This window comes from Cryptomeria japonica, chromosome 7, assembly GCF_030272615.1.
Source record: "Cryptomeria japonica chromosome 7, Sugi_1.0, whole genome shotgun sequence".
In the NCBI taxonomy this organism is placed as follows: Eukaryota; Viridiplantae; Streptophyta; class Pinopsida; order Cupressales; family Cupressaceae; genus Cryptomeria; species Cryptomeria japonica.
The window spans coordinates 691,655,202-691,675,448 of NC_081411.1; positions in this window are offsets into that span (position 1 = coordinate 691,655,202).

The following is a 20,247-nucleotide window of genomic DNA, read 5'->3' on the forward strand; positions in this document are numbered from 1 at the left end:
TTGCTTGCATTTAAGTTAGTTGTCACATGTAACTTGTCATCTAATATTGTTCATGTTAGTTTTCTTGCACTTAAGTTAGTTGTCACATGTAACTTGTCATCAAATATTGCTCATGTTGGTTTTCCTAAGTGGAATTTTAGAAGATATGAGTCATAACTCATTTATTTAATAGAGTGCATCATGCATTTAATATTTGTAACAAGGTAGTTGGATTTCTACCTCATCACCTTGTCTACTTAAGGAAGGCTCATTTGTACATTATATCATATCAATTGAACCATTTTCACATCATTCAATCTCTTATCCTTGCAAGCTCTTGCTTGAGCATTCTCTTGTGAAAGGCATGTTTCTTGGTTGATCCTTTGAAGCATGCACAACTTCATTATGGGTTCTTGACTACTCTAACAATATATGCTTAAAAAAATTTGTTTGAATTGTAGGTAGATTTTCTATACTATTGGTGAATGTTGGTCTTAAAATATTATAAATATAATTTTAGAAACATGATCAATGTAAGAACCCTTGATGATGGATATACTAAAATATAAACCTTGATGTATAAATTCCTCATCACAAGGTTGAAATTACAATAGATTTGGAAGCTTTTAGAGTTCAAATTCAAGTGTCCATTCCCTATTGCTTCTATGTGTTAATTCCATTTAAAAAACTACTCATTCTTCATAATAGTATGTATAAATTCTTTATTCATAATTAATACTACAAATGCACTCAACTTATGAATTGCTACCATACATGCAATTATCTTTAAGGTGATAAATACGTAGACATTTTATTACTAATTGGTTGAAATAAAGTTTCCACAAACACCCTTTTTCCTCTTTAAACATTGACTATAAAATACAAAAGGGGAGATGACATATGCAAATACTTGGCATATCAAGTAGAGGATGCATTCACATGGTTAAGGACTAGTGTGCCCTTGGGGATACTAACACATTATACAAGAAAATATAGTGATAAATAGACACAAACATATGTTCGAGTCTCTATTAGATGACATATAGAACCCAAAGTTTAAACATTAGTCAAGCAACATCTCGAATTCTTCTTTAGTTCAACAGATCTACTTTTTAACACAAATTCATTTTTAACACAACAAATAGATTTTATAACATAAATCCATACATAAGATAATGCTAATATAACCTCGACTCTTTTATATATTTGCTTAAATAGCATTTAAAATAAATAATTAATTATTTATATTAAATGTAAGACTAAACATGATTAAATTTAGGTACGTTTTTTATTAATCATGTTACAAAGCCAATATGTTTAGGTTGTATATTAGCAATTGGACTTAAGTGGATAGGTTTTGAAAGAAACAGTGGAATTTGTTAGCTTTTTTTCGTATGAGTTATTGAATCTTTTCAATTATTTTATTTTTAATTTTTTGAAATTTCACTACTTTAAAGGTATTTTAGAAAATTAAAAAAATTGTGATTATATTAGATTAAATATAAATATTTAGTAATTATGTATGTTTTTATATCTTTGCACTTTCTTACATTCTGATATGAAACATTTTTTTTATGATACAAAAAAGAGACAATCAAATCTAGAAGCAACTATTTGTTAAATAATCTAGTTAGATTTTTTTTGTTTTTTATCATTTATTATTAAGAAAGTGGCAAAAGATTGTGTTCTAGAGAAGATGAGCTTGATCCACCATTCAATTTTGAAGAACTAGCATTAAAACTTTAATTTTCAATTGATGTGCACTATTTTTATTCTTTCTTTTTCTTTTGGTTGGCCTTCGCCTAAATAATATCTAAACTCTTTATAAATCTTATCTCTATTTTATTGAGGATTCGAACACTTGCATGCTTTAACATTCCTACAATAATCAATGAAGATGAATTTTTGAGTTTTTGGATCTACTTTAGACCACTTTTTGTAAGACACGTGAACATAATTCTCACAACCAATTATCTTTAAATGTGAAGCTAAAGGTATTTTTACCTATCCACAATTCATAAAGAGTTTTATCAACAACAGTTGGATAAGGAGATCGATTAATCAAATAACAAGAAATACTTACAATCTTTGCTCAAAAGCACTAATCTAGTTGCATACAACATAACATACTTCTAACACTTGTCATTAAGTTTCAATTATTTCTTTATGTTAACATATTTTTTAGGGAGTGTAAAGTGTTGTCTTTTGTTGAACAACACTTGCATGCTTGCATAATCCAACAAATTCGCTACAACAATAATAAAACCATAATTGTCAAATATTAATACCCTTATCTTGTAATCTATTTATTTTTCAATTAAAACTTTAAATTCTTTAAAATTATAAAAAAAAATAGATTTTGAATGCATAAAATAAATCCATGTGTATCTAGATGCATTATCAATGAATGTAACATAAAACCAAATTTTTCTCATAAAGCTCACATCCACTACACCAAACACATATGAATGAATGATTTCTAACAATATCTTGCCTATATTACTTCCAATAGAAAATGAAGTTATACTCTACAAACACACAATGCTCACAAAAATATCTTTGTGAATAGAATTATTAAAAAAATCATAAACCAACTTTTTATTAGTAGTTATCTTAAGACTTTTTTTCATTTATGTCACCCAAATGTTGGTGCTACAACATACGTGGATTTTTGGTGTCAGTTACATTGGAAAAATTCTAAAATATGGAGGCATTCAACCTAAATGAGATCCCAATCTAAGATTCTCTTGAAACCATCGAGTTCTTTCTTACCAACATGCAACCAAACTTGTCGAATCTCATGTATATACCAAAATTATTCGACTTGGATGTAAAAAATGTAAACTTTCTTGCAAGGCTTATAATATGCCAAAGATGATCAAGAGTTTTAACCCTTCCATCAATGAAACACAACTATACTTTTTATTTACCAAAATCCACTTGGTACCTCTCCTCCATCATAACGTATATGTGTAGAAAATGAAGCAACTGGAATCAATAAACGAAGCATCATCATTAAGAGTGTTAGCAAAAATTAATAAAGCATCTTTATCTCCATCATCAAAATACTTTTCTATGGCTAAACCTAAACTCTTTCTCTTATTTCTACATTCTTTTCTTTACATGTCTTATATTTCTACAATTCAAAAACTTTACTTCACTTTCCCTTGAAATTTTAGAATGTCCTTCAAACTTTGGTTTGATCCCCTTTAGGCCCACCTTTTTATTTAGACATTCCATTCACATGCAAAGTATCTTTCAAGCCTTCATTTATAGATTTTATTTTATCTCCTATAAAAGAAAAGTAATAATAAAATTGCCCATTTTTGGCTCTACATGAGATAGATTTTTTCTAAGTATTGGATTAAAAAAAATGATGAGATACATTTATACTTTTCTTCTAACTTAACATCTATAGAAGCAAGTTGACTTAAAGTTAAATTTAACATATTTAAATGGTCTACTATAGAATCATCACCTTTTATTTCTAATGAATACAACTATCTTTTGAAATAAAACTTGTTAGCAAGATTTTTGGTTCAATAGATATCAGATATCCTCTTCTAAAATTTGAATGTAGTGAACTCCTAAAAAATATTCAAGAGGAAAGAATCTTCAAGATACAATCAAATACTTCCTTGGGTCTTCTTTTATAATTTAAAACAATATTCATTAGATGTGTTAGATGGTTTCTTTCCGTATCAAATTTAGGACGCCATTGATCTATTTATTCTAGCATCTTCTATCTTCAACTTCCACATCTTGTATCTATACCATTGAATTTATGAATATCTATATGAGAAATAAAAGCCATGATTTTCAACATTTCTCTCAAACTCCCAAAATCACACTAATGATATGAAAATATATAAGCACAAGAAAGTAAACACTATAAAGCAATAAGGAACCTTTTACCTTGTTAATCTTCTTTCTCCTTTGATTGATCAGAAATGGAGTGCACTCAATGCTCCACTTGATATGCTCAAGTTCTAATGTGTTGATGGGTGGAATGTGGTTGTTTAAAAAACCAACAACATGATGTTAGGATTAAGGTAGATGGATCAAGAAAATGGCAACATAAGAATAGGATGAATGTGGTAGATCAAATGGGATGAGTGGTCTCCAATTTATAGATTTTCCATTAGATAAATTAAGGGCCAAGATGTAATGTCTAATGGATGTCTAAGATTTGAGGAAGATCTAGAGCCATGGATTAAAGCCTTAGCCTTGCGATAAATGGCTAGATGTGCTCACACATTTGTGAGACATCATGTGTAAGAAATAGTGTGGTTTGTGAAATAGAGAAAATATAAGAGCTCCTAATGTAGCTAAAACATATTCAACACATAATAGAAAGGTGTCCCTTTCTATACAAAACTATTAGCTCTAATACCAATTGTTGAGAAATAAAGTAAGAATATCAAAATAAAATCTCTAAAATTTGTGCAAAAAAATTTTGAATCTAAATATCACCATGTGATGATTATATGATTGCATTAAATTAGTAGTAAGAATATAAATAGAAAACCATATGAAACACAATTTACATTGAGAAACCCTTTAAGAAAAACTCCACATGAAAAAGAATTCATGTATGTATTAATAGTTAACTATGATATACATCCAACACACTAAAACTCTCTTCATTCTTAAAAAACACTCCAAAAATATCTATACATACCCATAAAATAGTAATTTAATGTCATAATCTCATACTCTAGCTCTTGATGACATGCATCCTCAAGTATAATACTCCACTTTGGAGTGGCTAACTCGTGCAAGAGCCACCCTTCATACAAAATCTTAGTGCTAGAGTAAAGAAAGTGCATTTAGTGAGTGTAAAGTCAACCATAACCATCATTGTTGTGCTCCACTTCATGAATGCATATGATAATTGATGTTGAGATTCTTGAAGAATATTAATTCCAAAATATTCTTCAATTACACTCTAGGCATCCAAGGACACTTTCCAAGAGTTTTGGAGATACATAATATATTTATAAGATTGCAAGATAAACTAGTATACCTATATTTAAACTAGTATACCTACATTTAAAAAATATATGTAAAATATGCTGAGAGATATCTTATAATAGAAAGAATCATTTGTAAAATAAATGTTCTTCTAAAATACTAAACACCAAGAATACAAATCCTTTAAAGTCCTGCATGCAAAAAGTTGTGAATCTAGCTGGAGACAAGTGGCGAGGGTTCTATTTTATTTGGAGTATTTAAATAATACCTTGACAAAAGCTGAAACGTGGCATATTTCATGCATACCTGTCATTTGCATGTCAAATTGTTTCAAAAATGGATTTTTGTTTATGGACATTTTGATGTCATTGTAGATCCCTCTCGGCATAATGACACCTCAATCCAAACTAATAATTAATTAAACCTAGATATATTATGTAACTAGTATTTTATTACATCGAGAGGAATCATACAATAATATAGGAGTGCCTCATTTCATGAGTATGTTTAAATAATTTCCTCTATGGTCCCCCTTGAGTATGTTCAAACAATTTCCTCTATGCCCCCCCTTAAATCCTCCTCTTGAAAAGAGAAAACCTTTCAAAGTTTGGGCAAAGAAGTCTCACCAATAATTGTCATTCGACATACACTAATCCCCACATCATCATCTTCATTATTGACAAATAGCAATGAAAACACTACCATGGTGATTGCAAAGTTGGCGAAGAAGAACGAGGTTATGGTTAAAATTAAATTTGCTACCATGCTATGAAATTATGGTAACACTATCATTGATATTTCAAACTCCCAAACTCTAATATCAATTGAGGCTTGCCTCACTCTCTTATTATTGCATGAGTCCTATGTCCTACCACATTATCAATTGATGCCCTATTATTATGGCTTCTAATTGATCAACACCTTTTTTATAAGAGATTTCCATCTTTTGGTCCTCCCAAAGGCAATGACGGGCGAGGTATTCCTCTAGGAAGTCTATGAGTATTAATGCTTCATTCAAAATAGTATGAACTCTCCCATTTGGTGAATGCCTTTTCTTTAGATATTGAATATAATTACCAATGAATCACCCTATATAATCACCTTATTCAAAGGGCATGATTTGAGCAGTTGTAAGTTGACGAGTAGACCTTCCACATCTATCCATGCATCATTATTTGTCCCTAGGAAAGACTTCTTTGACACCAATTTGATTAAAGTAATGTTAGAATCTTAAATAAGACACCATGTTCATAAAGGACTAGATCCCCTCTCACAACACTATCAAAAGCCATCTTCCAAATTTCTAAAAAAAAAAAAGGGATCCATTTGATCATTAATCTATCAATAACATTAATAATTATACATACATCCCATGAATGAGATTATTACACACATACATATACATATACGTACTTGGAAAGGAAAAATCTACTCACACCTTAAACATAAATTAATTGCTAATAGTATTGAATCCAATTATCATATTTTTTAATTAACCTAAGTAAGAAACAATTATACGCAACTATATTAAGATTATTAGTTCCCGCCGACAAGCAGGATACTAACGCATCCATTGAATGTATTTTATTATTTTATGCTGACCAATCACCATTAAATATTTTTTGCATCTTCTCACATTTTCCAATGTTTAGTAATTTCAATAAAATTAATAATTAAAATATAATTATTTTTTTCTATTATCATTGGTAGTTGCCGTTAATTTTTTAATTTTACCTTTTTTTAAAACTATAAATAATTTCACAATACTTATCAACAATAGATTGGCCTAGCTTAATGGACGCACTCTAACTTGACAATGTATGTGGCCGGGCCCACAATTGTCATTAAATCTTCTTTTCCGTTTTAAATTCACCGTTGCAGTTGCCAATTCCGTTTATTGCGCTGTTTCAAACCATTTTATTTGCTATCCACTTTTTGAATCGCACGTGCTGGGCGGTAACTTTACGAAGGGGAGTGAACACTAAAATTTCCTCTCCATACAACATATCAAACAACGATTAATACATATTTGATATTTTTTTATATACATTCAAAGAAGCTGCGATGTTTTTTTATATAGGGACTCTTATAGTTTTATTATTTATATTTTAATAATTTTTAAATAACTTAGTAATACTTAATATTATTAAATAATTAAATTTAATTCTTTAATTTTATGTTTTAGAAAATACTTATTAATTCATTTTTTAATTTAGTAAGAATAATTGATATTTTACAAAAACTAATTTTAAAAAATAATAAGAATTAATTTTAGTTGTTTTAAAAAAATGTAAATAATTAATAATTATTAAAAATAAATTTTTTAACTATAAATATTATTAAATTATTAATTTAAATAACAATTCTATTTTTTTTATTATTGATTATTAATCATTTAAAATTATTCAACAACAATTTATAATTTTGACATTTTAGACTTACACATTATGATTTATGATTTTATTAAAAAAAGATCTAATTTCAAAATGAATTACTGAGTTAGCATATATTTGTATTTGTAGCTATCTTATATTTAAGGTGATGAAGATTTATTTGTGCAAAATAAAGAAAAGGTTATTAGACATAGCATAGTAAAGATCAAAAATTTCCTTAAAGTTATAGATTTGTTTCACGTTAAATATACCTATAATAATATATGAAAATCAATATATAGTGAAAACAACTAATTGTGAAGTAAAGTTATTAATATTGATTTTTTAAATTTTTTTTTATTTGAAGTTAGTATACTTTAAATTAATTTAATGATAATTAAAAAAATACAATAATTTCATTTTATTAAACGCTTTCTTTTTAAAAATGGAACATATTATGAAAAATTAATAAAAATTAAATCTCTTAATAAAATACATAAATTGTAATTTTTTTTAAAAGGATTTTGATGTGTAATAAAATATTATTTAAAAGTAGTTTTTTTGAATAAAAAATATACAATAACATAACATAGTAAAAGATAACATATAAGTACATAGTATTTACTACACATTCTAAGTAAAATTAAAACCAAAAAATATTAAAAAAATTAATTTTTTAATTATTTTTTAAAAGTAATTGTTACACAATATAAATTATTAGTACTAAATGAAAATTATAATTTACTAATAATTTTATTTCAAAATTAAAAAAAAATTAATTATTTTTTATAATATTAACTATTAATAATTTACTGTTAACCATCTAAAAACTAAAACTCTCAAAGCTCATAATTTTTTTTTAATGTTGTTTAATGCATCTAAAGGAGAGGGACTTGGAGGGATTTTCATTATTCCCTACCCTGTGCAGCATTATAAAATCGTTTGAAACGGTAAGTGAATGGAAATGGAAACGACGATAATAACATCAAAAACGAAAAGGAAGTTTAAGTGGGAGTTGTGGGCTCAACCATCTAAACCGTCAGGTTACTGTTAGGTTCGAGTGTGCTAGTTAAGCCTGACCCAATAGATTAATTGATTCTAGAAATTTAGTGGCCCTATTTCTATTTTATTCGAGAATGTTTGTCGATGTCGTGCAAAATACACATTCATTGGATGCATTTTATTTGTTTCTGCTGACCAATATTGTTTGTCCAGCGCTGTTTCTAGGTCTAAGGAACTGTTGGTATGATTCTTGGGACTCTGATTTCAATTTTAATTTGTATTAGCAAACAATAGATATGAGTTTGTATTTTTGCATGGCATGAGTGATAGGGTGTGTTCCATAGCTGTACTGGTACCCTTACATTTGCTAACATTTTTTTATTAGTAAACTCCCATTTATCTTATTAATTGAAAAACTTATAATACATGTATATAGTCATAAATAGCATACATTTGTGTGAAGTTTGACTTATTTCAGTAATCTTTTAAGCTTTCATTTATACGAACCTCGACTATTCCTTTTCCACTCTACCTTTCAAAATTCAAACACTCGACAGGAACATGACGCTATGCGTCTCTTGTTAGGAATGCAATCTTGGTATTAGTGTAGGTAGTGGACGTCATTAAAATCTCTTATTTTATTTGGATAGATAAGGCAAACTACAATTATAACACTCCCCTAGCCCTTTGACTTAGTTGCTCTGAGTTTTAGGCCCCGCCAAATATAATATGTACCACTAAAATCCAAAGTAGGAGGAAATTGGTCCAAGGCTTAAAAATAGGAGGCATTTATTTTATGTAATCACCGACAAAACGGCAGGTCAGACTAGTAAGTCGTAACGCTCAATCGACGGTAATGGAAACGTGTATGGTGCAGATTCAATCTAGGGAACGCGGAGTGCATCTACACCGTCCAGTACAACATTTGTGGCAGGAAATTATAATAAATTTTTAGTATCATTTTAAAGTAAAACGCGTTAACTATTTAGTCCGATTTAAAAGTACTTAAATCGTGTTCAGTTTTTTAGTCTGTTTTACAAATAAAACGCGTTAACTTTTTATGCTGTTTTAAAAGTCGTTAGGTAATTTTCTCAACTGTAGTTGAAGAAGCTTCCTCCAGTTTTATCACCGCTCTTATATCCAATTATATTTCGCCACGTTAAAATGTGATTGAAAAGGTCAAAGTTGAATTGACATTTAATAGAGTTGATTAGTACGAAATGGATAAGATTACAGATGTTCAACAAACAAAATCGGCCGGTCAGAATTTAGTCGTAACTCGTAAGTCGTTCCCAAATGTCTATGCTGAAATCACAGAGAAAAAATAAGCAGTCATACGCTAAGCCACCAAAGCAATGAGATGGGTTTGGTGGGATTAGCTTTATTCGTTGCTCTTTGGACATCTATTCTAAATTTTTACTACCTAGGTAGATGTAGAATCTACCTAGAGGTAAACTCTCTATCCTTGTGAGGATGAGCATATTACTCATAAATGTTGAGGATATCTTTGAAGTAACATGGTGTTTCCTCTATAAAATTTCAATCAAAAAATTTCAAAGACAATTTTTCAAATGTTTTTTAGAGAAATCTTATCAATTGTTTTTATTTGATATATGCTTAAACTCAACATTATCATCTTTATTATTGGTAGATAGCAATGAAAACGTTCACATGGTGACTGCAAAGTTGATGAAGATGAATGAACTTGTAGTGAAAATGAAATTTGGTAGTACGTTATGAAATTATGGTCACCCTATCATTGATATTTCAAATTCTTAGACATTTTTTTATTGTTGAGGCTTGTCTCATTTTCATATTATTGCACATAAATCGCAAGTCCTTCCACATTGTTGATTAATGACTATTTGTTGATCAACACCTTATTTTGATAGGAGATTTGCCATCTTGTTTCTCTCCCTAAGGCAATGAGAGACGAGGTATTCTTCTAGGAAGTTTATGAGAGTTAATGCTTAATTCAAAATATTAATAATTTTCAAATTTGGTGATTGCCTCTTCTTTAGATATTGATCATAATTGTTGGGAAGAATTAATTTCTCTCACTCCATTTATGCAGCAGTTGAAACTAAATTGGAGTTATGTTTTCATGTGTGTAATTATTGAACCGTTGTTAAACTGTTTTACGTGTCAAGACTAGTAGTTTGCATTCCCACACCTACTACTTTCTCCATGTGTTGTAATATGTTTTATGGTGGGTTTTCTAGTTGTTTTAGACCTATAACATTGTAACTATTTCGGGTTTGATCCTTGAACAAAATCCTCTATTTATATAGAAGTTATATAACTTGGCTCAATCAATAAAATTTATGTAACTTATCTTTTGTAGCAGCTATGTTATTTAATAATTGTTCTCTTTGCTTTCAATTTGGTATCAAAGCCAATTACCAAGGAGATTTTTTTAAGTTGGTACAATCAAGGGGGGTCGACGCTATGGGCTCGACAACCCTAAAATCCCCCAAAATCGTGTTATTTAATTTATGTTCTTTTTGCCTTCAAATACCTGAAAGTTTGTTGATGTAGCTGTAGCTAGTACTACTATATTGTTGTAGGTTAAGGTATTTGAAGTTGAGGAACCTAGTTGTAGCTGAAGATTGTTGCTTGTGAAAAGAAGAAAATAAGTTATAGCAATATGTTGTTGTCTATAAAATAAATTCTTAATTGAGGAAGCTTCTGAAGAAGACAAAGATGCCTCTAGTAGTAGGCCAAGTGTTTAGTGTGCACAACCATTAGAAAATAAAAATGATTTGAAGACAACCCAATCTGAAATAGATCACAATTTATTTCAAAGGAGATGTAGAAGTCATCCCAAAAAGAATTGTTGATGATTGTAAGGAGTCTCAGAAGAAGACCACAAGATTTGATACTTTACAAAAGCTACATGAAGTAGATTACAAAGCTATTTGTTTATTGCCCAGTTGGTGAAGAAAAGAAGTTGTTTGTCATTGCCACAAATGAAGGTTGTAAGTAAAGATGAAGAATTACCACATGAAGGGTTATGTAATGGCAAAGCTTTAGTATCTAAGCAAGAAGTTGAAAAGGTTTTTGAAGATTTATTGAAGCCAAGAAATGGGTCAGAAGACCAACCATTATTTGTTGGTAGAAAACTATAGCAACAATTGAAGGTCGAGATTGGTGCTTCCAGTCACCATGGAAAAGAAAGACCGCTAATTGTAAGCAAAAGCTACTAAAAGGTCATTTTGAAGAACCAAAAGAAAAATTTAAAATTGATAAATGTTGAAGCATGTGTGGTTGAAATTAAAGGGGAGTGTTAGGAAGAATTAATTTCTCCCAGTCCACTTATGCAAGTTGAAACTGAACTGGAGTTATGTTTTCATCTGTCCAGTTTTTGAACTGTTGCTAAACTGTTTTACGTGTCAAGACTAGTAGTTTGCATTCCCACACCTACTAAAAATCTATTAAGATTTTCTCCATGTGTTGCAATATGTTATGTGGTGGGTTTTCTCGTTGTTTTACACTTGTAACACTGTAAAATTGTTTCAGGATTGATCCTTGAACGAAATCATCTATTTATATAGAAGTTATATAACTTGCTTCAATCAATAAAATCTGTATTTATCTTCCGTAGCAGCTGTGTTATTTAATAATTGTTCTCTCCACTTTCAGTAATTACCATGAATCACTCTCTATGATCATTTCAAGAGCATTAATTGAGCAGTTGTAAGCTGGTGAATAAACCTTCCACCTCTACGTATGTATTATTAAATCTAGAAGCAGATAAATGATTAACTAATAGATTGTAGAAATTTGATAAAACTAAAATATAAAGGTATTATTAACTCTAAGTCAATGTTGTTATGGATTAGATTGTGTGGAAGTCTTTTAAATCAATATTTCAGAACACACTCTTGAATCCATCATCAAGATAAAGAATACTAACATAACTATAAATTATAAAAACCTAATATCATATAACTAGTTAATAGTATTGAATCCAATTACCATAGTTTTTAATTAACCTAAGAAAGGAACAATAATAGGTTATTTGGAGTTCCTTAGGAGACAAGGAAAACAACTACTACAATTAGAACGCTCCCCTAACCTTCTGACTTAGTGCTTTGAGTTTTAGGCCCCCACACGTGAACAACCCGCCAAATATAACATGTGTCATCCTAATATTTCGCCACTATAAAATGTCGGTTAAATAGGAAGCCTTTAAAACAGCGGGTCAGACTTAAGTCGTAACGGTCCTTCAACGGTCCTTTATAGCTAGCGTGATTGTAATTATAAAACGTGTATGGTGCAGATTCAATCCACAGGGCGCGGAGTGCATTTGCACCGACCAGCACAACATTTCTGGTAGCAAATTTTAATAACTTTTCGGTCCGTTTTATAAGTAAAACGCGTTAACATTTTAGTCTATTTTAAAAATAAAACGCGTTAACTTTTTAGTCTGTTTTAAAACTCGTTATTCTTCTCATATTAAATTATTATGACTTGACTGATTATAATTACGCCGCCAAATGTGGCACGTGTTCCAATTATATTTCGCCACGTTAAGATGTGGGTCCAGATATCAGGGTTGAAGTTAAAGACGGTGGATTGAAAAGAGAAAGTTTGAGTTGACCGTTAAGACAGTTGATTAGTACGAAATGGATAAGATTGCAGATATTCAGCTAACAAAAACGGCCAATCAGAATGTAGTCGTAAGTTGTAAGCAAAGTAGTCGGTGACTCGGTGGGAAGACATCACATCCCAAATTTCTATGCTAAAATCACACAAAGACCCAAACCACCAACCAAATTAAGAAAGAAGTCACATAGGCTTAAGCCACCACACCTCAATGGGAGGGCTCCAACTACCCAACTACCCAAGACATCTTGGTAGTCTAAAATGGGCTTCCCATTCATAATAGTAAATATCTTCTCTTTGGCTTTATTGCCATTTTACATCTTGTGTTTTTTAAATATGGATCATAAAGTGTGATCTGAAATGTTAATGCTACAAATTGACACAGAGTCTAATTTAGAAGTAACTAAATGGTATTTGGATGGATTGTGGAAATCTAATAACATTAATCTTTATCTTTGTCTTTATTTTTATAAGGATTTACAAGCATAGGATAAATAACAAGTTCCAAGGTGGGAAACTTCTCATTGCCAAACCAACTAGATTTACCACATTGGGAGGCAAAGGAATGATCACTTGGTAAGGGAGACTAGCCATGGAATCAATGTGGGGAGATCCATATGAACCATGAGGTAAAGAGCCATCCTAATTGGTAGGAGAACGTGTCACATGAGAAACCATACAAGGGACATTTGCATAGTTAACTGTAAGTGTTTTCAAGTGGGAAATTCAAAACCACTTTAAATTTGATTAGACCTATTTTGTAACATAACATTAGAGCATGTAATTACTTTAGTGTAAACAAAAAAGTGAGTGTCCATAGCTAATCCTAATTTTTTAATAATTTTTTTCTTTTCATATAGTAAATAGAATCTCCACTTAGAAAGAATCTCAAATCTAATCATATTTCACTGGCATTTTGGGCCAATCAACTAGAAGAAACATGTGGCAAGAAAAAGACTAGCTAGAAAGGCTTGCAAAAATCATAAATCCAAACCATGAATCCAAATTCAGGCAACTTGGGTCTATGGGAATAACTAGAGTAGACGCTTGAAAGTTTCTTTAAGTCCACAAAAAGGACATGGAGACAAAAAATACCCAAATGGATAAGATGAGATCTAATGAGGAGATCTTGATAGAGGAGACACCAAGCAAATTGTGCTAGCTTGGACTCCACAATAGTTTACCAAACTATTTCAAATCTACATAGTCATTGAAGAATAGTGGACAAGAGATTCATGAAGCATTGAGTTTTAGACTAGAGGCTTTAGATGAAGCTTAGTAAGAAGAATCTATTACATATGAGTAGTATTAAGCACTTTGGAGCAAATTTAAAATTTCCTAGCAAGGGAACGTGATTTGGCAATCTAAAAGTGTGATTTCTTCTTAATGTGAGTGAGCACAACTTTCTTGAAGAGAAATGGAAGTCAAACAAAATGATAATAAATCTAAAAAATTTCTTGTGAACACTCTATGTCCAGTAATACGAATCAAGCTAGGTAGGTTTGGCCAAGAAGGTTTAGCAATAATAGTGTGTCTTTTTCCACTAAATGCTAGAGCTAGAAGCAAGACAAAATGTATTCAAATACTATACTGCTTAGCTTATATTATTTGGCTCCTCCAGCATAATGATGAAGGAATCATCAATAAATGACTATTAACAAGTTGGAGAGGACAATTGGGAAGAGAAATACCTTTGACTCTCTATTGTGAGACTGCATTGGAAAGTAAATAACCAAATCCTTTAGCTACCATTACATGAAGGGCTAGAGCCATAAAATAGGCTAGAAAATGGAGAAAAAAGTATTTAATATGAGGATTGGTGGTCATTAATGGTGAGATAGTCTAATACATTTATAAGGAACATTTGTATTAAGCAGATAAAATAGGGACCAAAGCCAAGATCTTGGAGCATGGATAGAATAAACAATCATTCAATGTGGTATAAGATTTGGAAAAATATTTTGATGAAAATGACATGCTATTGTGAATGCCTACCCCATTCCATGCCTTTCCAAACCCAATGATATTGTCAAGGATATGTCAAGTTTTTATTAAACTAGTCTATTCTAGGTGGATATAAGTTGAAGCAAATGGTGAATGTGAAATGCAAGGGCCTTGCCTATGATTTTATAGAAACAATTCAAAAGAGAAATTGATGACCGATTCTATATTTCTTCAAGGCCACCAAGAAAACTATTATTTTCTTTCACTAATGGAACCTAAATCATATGAGGAAGCAAGCAAAGAAGAGTGTTGGGTAAAAGAAATGGAAGAAAAATTGAATCAGACATCGGAATTGGTACCCAAACTAGCAAACAAAAATGTGATAGGAACTAAGTGGCTGTTCCAGAACAAGCTAAATGAACAAGAATAGGTTGCAAGGAACAAAGTGAGATTGGTATGTAAAGGTTATTCACAAGTTGAAGGTATGGATTTTGAGGTAACTTTTTCTCTAGTGGCTAGGATGGAAGCTATAAGGATAAATCTTGCTTTTTCTTCTTAAAGAACTTCAAGTATATCAAATGGATGTTAAGTCAACTTTTCTAAACAAAGAACTTGAAAAAGAGGTATATATTGAACAACCAGATGGATTTAGATTGTCAGAAGATTCGGATATGGTTTGCAAATTGAAGAAAACTTTGCATGGATTCAAACAAGAACTTAGAGCTTGGTATGCTTGATTGAATAGATACATGTTACAACAAAAATTTAAGGAATGTACTGTTGACAACAATATTTATTTTAAAGTTGAAGGTAATAAGTTGTTGATTGTTGTTGTCTATGTTGATGATATCATATTTGTAGGAAGTGATGGTCTATGTAAATAGTTTATAGAAGAAATGCAGAAGGAATTTAAAATGTCAATGATTGGTGGGTTGTCATTATTTCATGGTCTACAAGTTACACAGTTAGAGGATGAAATTTTTATTTCTCAAGCCAAGTATGTCAAGGAAATGCTAAAGAAGTTTGAAATGGAGAGTCGTAAACCGGTTGCAACCCATTTGGTTGTTGGTTGTAAATTGAGCAAAGATGATATATCTCTAGAAGTTGATCAGAAGAAGTACAAATCTGTGATTGGAGGAGTGTTATATTTAATTGCCTCTAGACCAAATATCATGCAGACTATCTATTTAGTTGCAAGATTTCAAGCTAATTTGAAACAATCACATGAGCAAGCAGTGAAGAGGATTTTTCAAGTATTTGAAAGGGACTCCGAATTTTGTTCTTTGGTATATTAAGAAGAGTGAAGATTTCATGCTGAAAGCATACACATATGTTGATTGGGTCGAAATTATTGATGATAGGAAAAGTACTAGTGGCAGTGCATTTTTCATGGGAGACAGGTTAGTTTCTTGGTTAAGTAAGAAGAAGGATTCAATATCTCTATCTACTACAGAAGTATAATACATTACAACAACATCTTGTTGTACTCAAGTTATGTGGATGAAACAAACTCTTAAGGATATTAGAGTGGTATATGATGAAACTATTCCCATTATATGTGATAATACCAATGCTATAAACATTTCAAGGAATCCGTTAATGCATTCAAGAACTAAACATATCTCAATCCAGTATCATTTCTTAAGGTAGAAGGTTGCAGAGAAGGAAGTAGGATTGGAGTATATTTCTACAAAACAGTAGGTTGCAGACATTTTCACTAAGGCATTTGTGAATGATAATTTTGAGTTTCTCAAGCATAAACTAAGGGTTATTGTCCCTCCTTTCTCTAGCTAGATGTATAGTAGTGATGCATCTTTCTAGGGGGAGATTCAGAGCTTATCCTTGATCTGCCGAATTAATGTTGTTGTTGCTCTCAAGGGGAGTAGTGGAGTATGTGTTGGATGATTAGTATATTGCATTTTTCCCTTTGTCTTTGATGTCAAAGGGGGAGATAATTATTGGGGAAAGATCTTGTTGATAGGAAGAGAGATGATTTGGTGTGTTCATGTGTTTCCATCAATGACAAAGGGGGAGATTATTGGAAATATGAGTTTGTATGGTTGTCATTGATGTCAAACTTGGTTGTCTAGATGGATTTTGGTCTAGATATCTTTGTCATGCTTGGTGTTGTAGACGAGTTTAATGTTTTGGTGTTGGTTGCAACAACTTCAATATGCAGGAAAGAGTTTTTAATTTCTCACATCGACTAGTTTTTTGGTTCGTGGATTGCAAAAGTTAGTTGTTACTATTCTCTAATAGTAAGGGTGTCTGCCAAACTTGTCTGAAATGTCTTCAGTGGCCTTTGAATATGTTAAAGTTTATGTTGCGGTTTAGTGGACATGATTGTGTGGTTCGCATAGTATTTTTAGTGTGTTTCTTTAGTGGTGTTTCTGTTTCACAAATGAGTTATGTTGATTTGTGTTTGGTATATTCAGTTGTGTTATGGTTCGATGTGTCTGGTTGGACTATCTAGTTTGGATCATGCTTTTTGGTCTAGATATGCATTGGAGAATGAATTAGAATATTGTTATGGGTCACCATGGTGTGTGGAGATCCACGTGGTATATTTTGCATTGGAAGATGTATTTTGGTCGACTAATTGATGAGTTATATTGTTTATCTACATGATACATTTGGTGGCGACTTAGGAAGATGTGTTAGTGAGTGTAGATTATTGGATTCATCTTGGAAGGATATGTTGTGATGTATTTGGGTCCCCTCTTTCTCCTGGAGTGGACTACCTTCAGTATTTTGGTTTGGGTGGTTTATTTTATGCAATGATGTTTATTCTAGTCGTGACTGACCCTCAATTAGGTTTTTTGACTATCTATCTTATATTTAGGGAGTGCAAATATATGAGTTATGTGTGGGATTGTGTGTGAATTGACGAGAAGATATTTTGAATGACGTGCAAGTAGATTTGAGATTGAAGATGTACGAAAGTCAGTTTGTGAAGATATTTGAAGGTGATACATTATGTGAGATAGTGTGTTAAGATAGTAAAATTTGTCAAAGATGTTTGTCATTATGTTGGTCACTTTATATAGATGTTCAAGGATAATTTAATGATTGAGAGATCCTTCACATATCAGTTCTACTTTTTTGCCTATTGCTGATTGACAGTGGGTCCTTTGACAACTCTTTGTATCTTGCCTTGAAGTAGTGTGCCTCAGTTGCGCAAGTCATTGTATCTTGCCCTAAGGCAGTGTTCCTTAGTCTTGCAAGTCCATCAGGTGCATGCCACTCCTTGACAGTAAGCCTAAGACATTGTAATTGTTTTATTCATATTGTGAGTTTGATTCTCATTGTGGTTTTTCCTTGTTTGAGTTTTCCATGTAAATCCGATGTTCATGTGTTGATGGTTGATGTATTTTTTAGTATTGTTTTAGAATGGTTAAATGTTGTTTATAATTAATATGTTTTGAAGTTTCAGACTGATTCACCCCCTACCCCTCTCAGTCGTGCCTTGGGTTCAACACTCAATATTTTAGTATTACATGATATTGTAACAATAAATATTCTTTATCTATATAGATTTTGTTTTTTAATTTGAAATGATGGTCTTAATAACAAACTATTGCCGTATTGGCCAAGGTGGATATATGGTAGAATTCCTTGCCTCTAGTGTGTCAACTGAAAGTATATTTTGAGAGATTGGAGAATAGAACCTAATGTGATTATACTATATATTGAAGGAAAATAGAACCATCCCACGTTAGGTTCTACGAAGAGATTATAGCTTGATAGTTTATATATGTTAATCAATACTTATGATCATTTTCCTATTATAGTCTAGATAACTAGTAGGATCAACTTAGGGTAGATAATACTAGGAGTTTTGTAGATAACTAGTAGGATAAACTTAGGGTAGATAATGCCAGGAGTTTTGTATGTGAAACTAAATTTATATTTTAGCCTATATCTTGTTTTTCATTACTTAATTAATCATAAGGAAGAGTCAAGTAAGAGATAGTAGTGTTGTGAAGAAAAGACATGCATTTATATAATTAAAAATTGAATGCTTTGAAAAAAGTGATGTTTTATCTATATATATCATCAATTTAATTCACCATAGGGTCCATGTTATTCAAAAACCATGTTAGCTAGAGGGTATCTAGGGATTACATGATTAAAAGTATTGTACTTTCTTATATTTGCACTTGGTTCTACAAAAATCCCTACCTATCATTCTCATCAAAGAGTTGGGTTTATTTAAATAGAAAGATTAGTGAGAGATTGCCTAATCTGTGGTTGGAGGTAAAGTACTTATATGATGTCATCGCTCCTATAAATGGACAACCTTGTTCCTTTCACCTGGATGAGATGACTAATGATCTGTGATTGATGATAAGTTCCCATTTATAAAATAAAATTATATATTGATATATCTTGAAAAATTGGTAGGATAATAGTCCTAATCTAGATTGTATGTTAATTGCAAACTTGAATCATGGTGATCAATGAAATGATGCAATGTTGGCAACTTTAATATGGAATGAGAATCTATGTATTTATTGATATATTTTAAAAAAGAAAAAAAAACTATGGTATTTCTATGTATGCTATTTAATTTAAATTATTTTTTATTTAACTTATTATTATATTGGATGGCTTGTTACAATATTTCTATTGAGATTTACAATACACACCTCTAGGCCACATGGACTATACCTAAACAACCACTCTCTTTAAAATTCTATTGCTACTCAATTCTACATTGCTAGTTTGGTGATGTATGCATCTCTTCTTAGGGATATACTGAAATCAAACCACCTCACAATCTAACGGTTCCTCTTGCATGATATAGAGCTTGTTCCCACTACCTTCACATGAGGCAAACTGCCATATTCTTCTTGAACAAAATATTTTTTTGCATATGGTCCTTAGCACATGAGACAAAGGAACATTTTGTAACCAAATTCTCTCCTTATTATGAGATCAAAGGAATTTTTTTTTCTCTTCAAAGATTCATTCGGTTCTTTCTAGGCTCTCATGTCTTATAAGGATCATAGGTGTTATCTCTCTTCTCAAAAGAAATGTTTGGCCTTCCTTAATGGCATTTTAGAGGCATGTCAACGAGAGGGGTTCATACTAGGATTGATTACTTCTTATTTTGAAACCTCTCTCTTCAATTGAAGGGCATTAAAACCCTAATGACCTCCAAGTTCATATTGTAGAATTGGGAGGAATTAAAACCCTAATGACCTCCACATCTTCATGTCCTCACACAATTTTATAGTCTTCAATACCACAAATGCTATCTAAAACCTTCACATCTCATCTTTGATTCTTGCATTTCCATTATTATATTTGTCAAATTTTTTATTTTGTGTATGTTTGAAATGTATTCCTAAAATTTCTTTTTCCT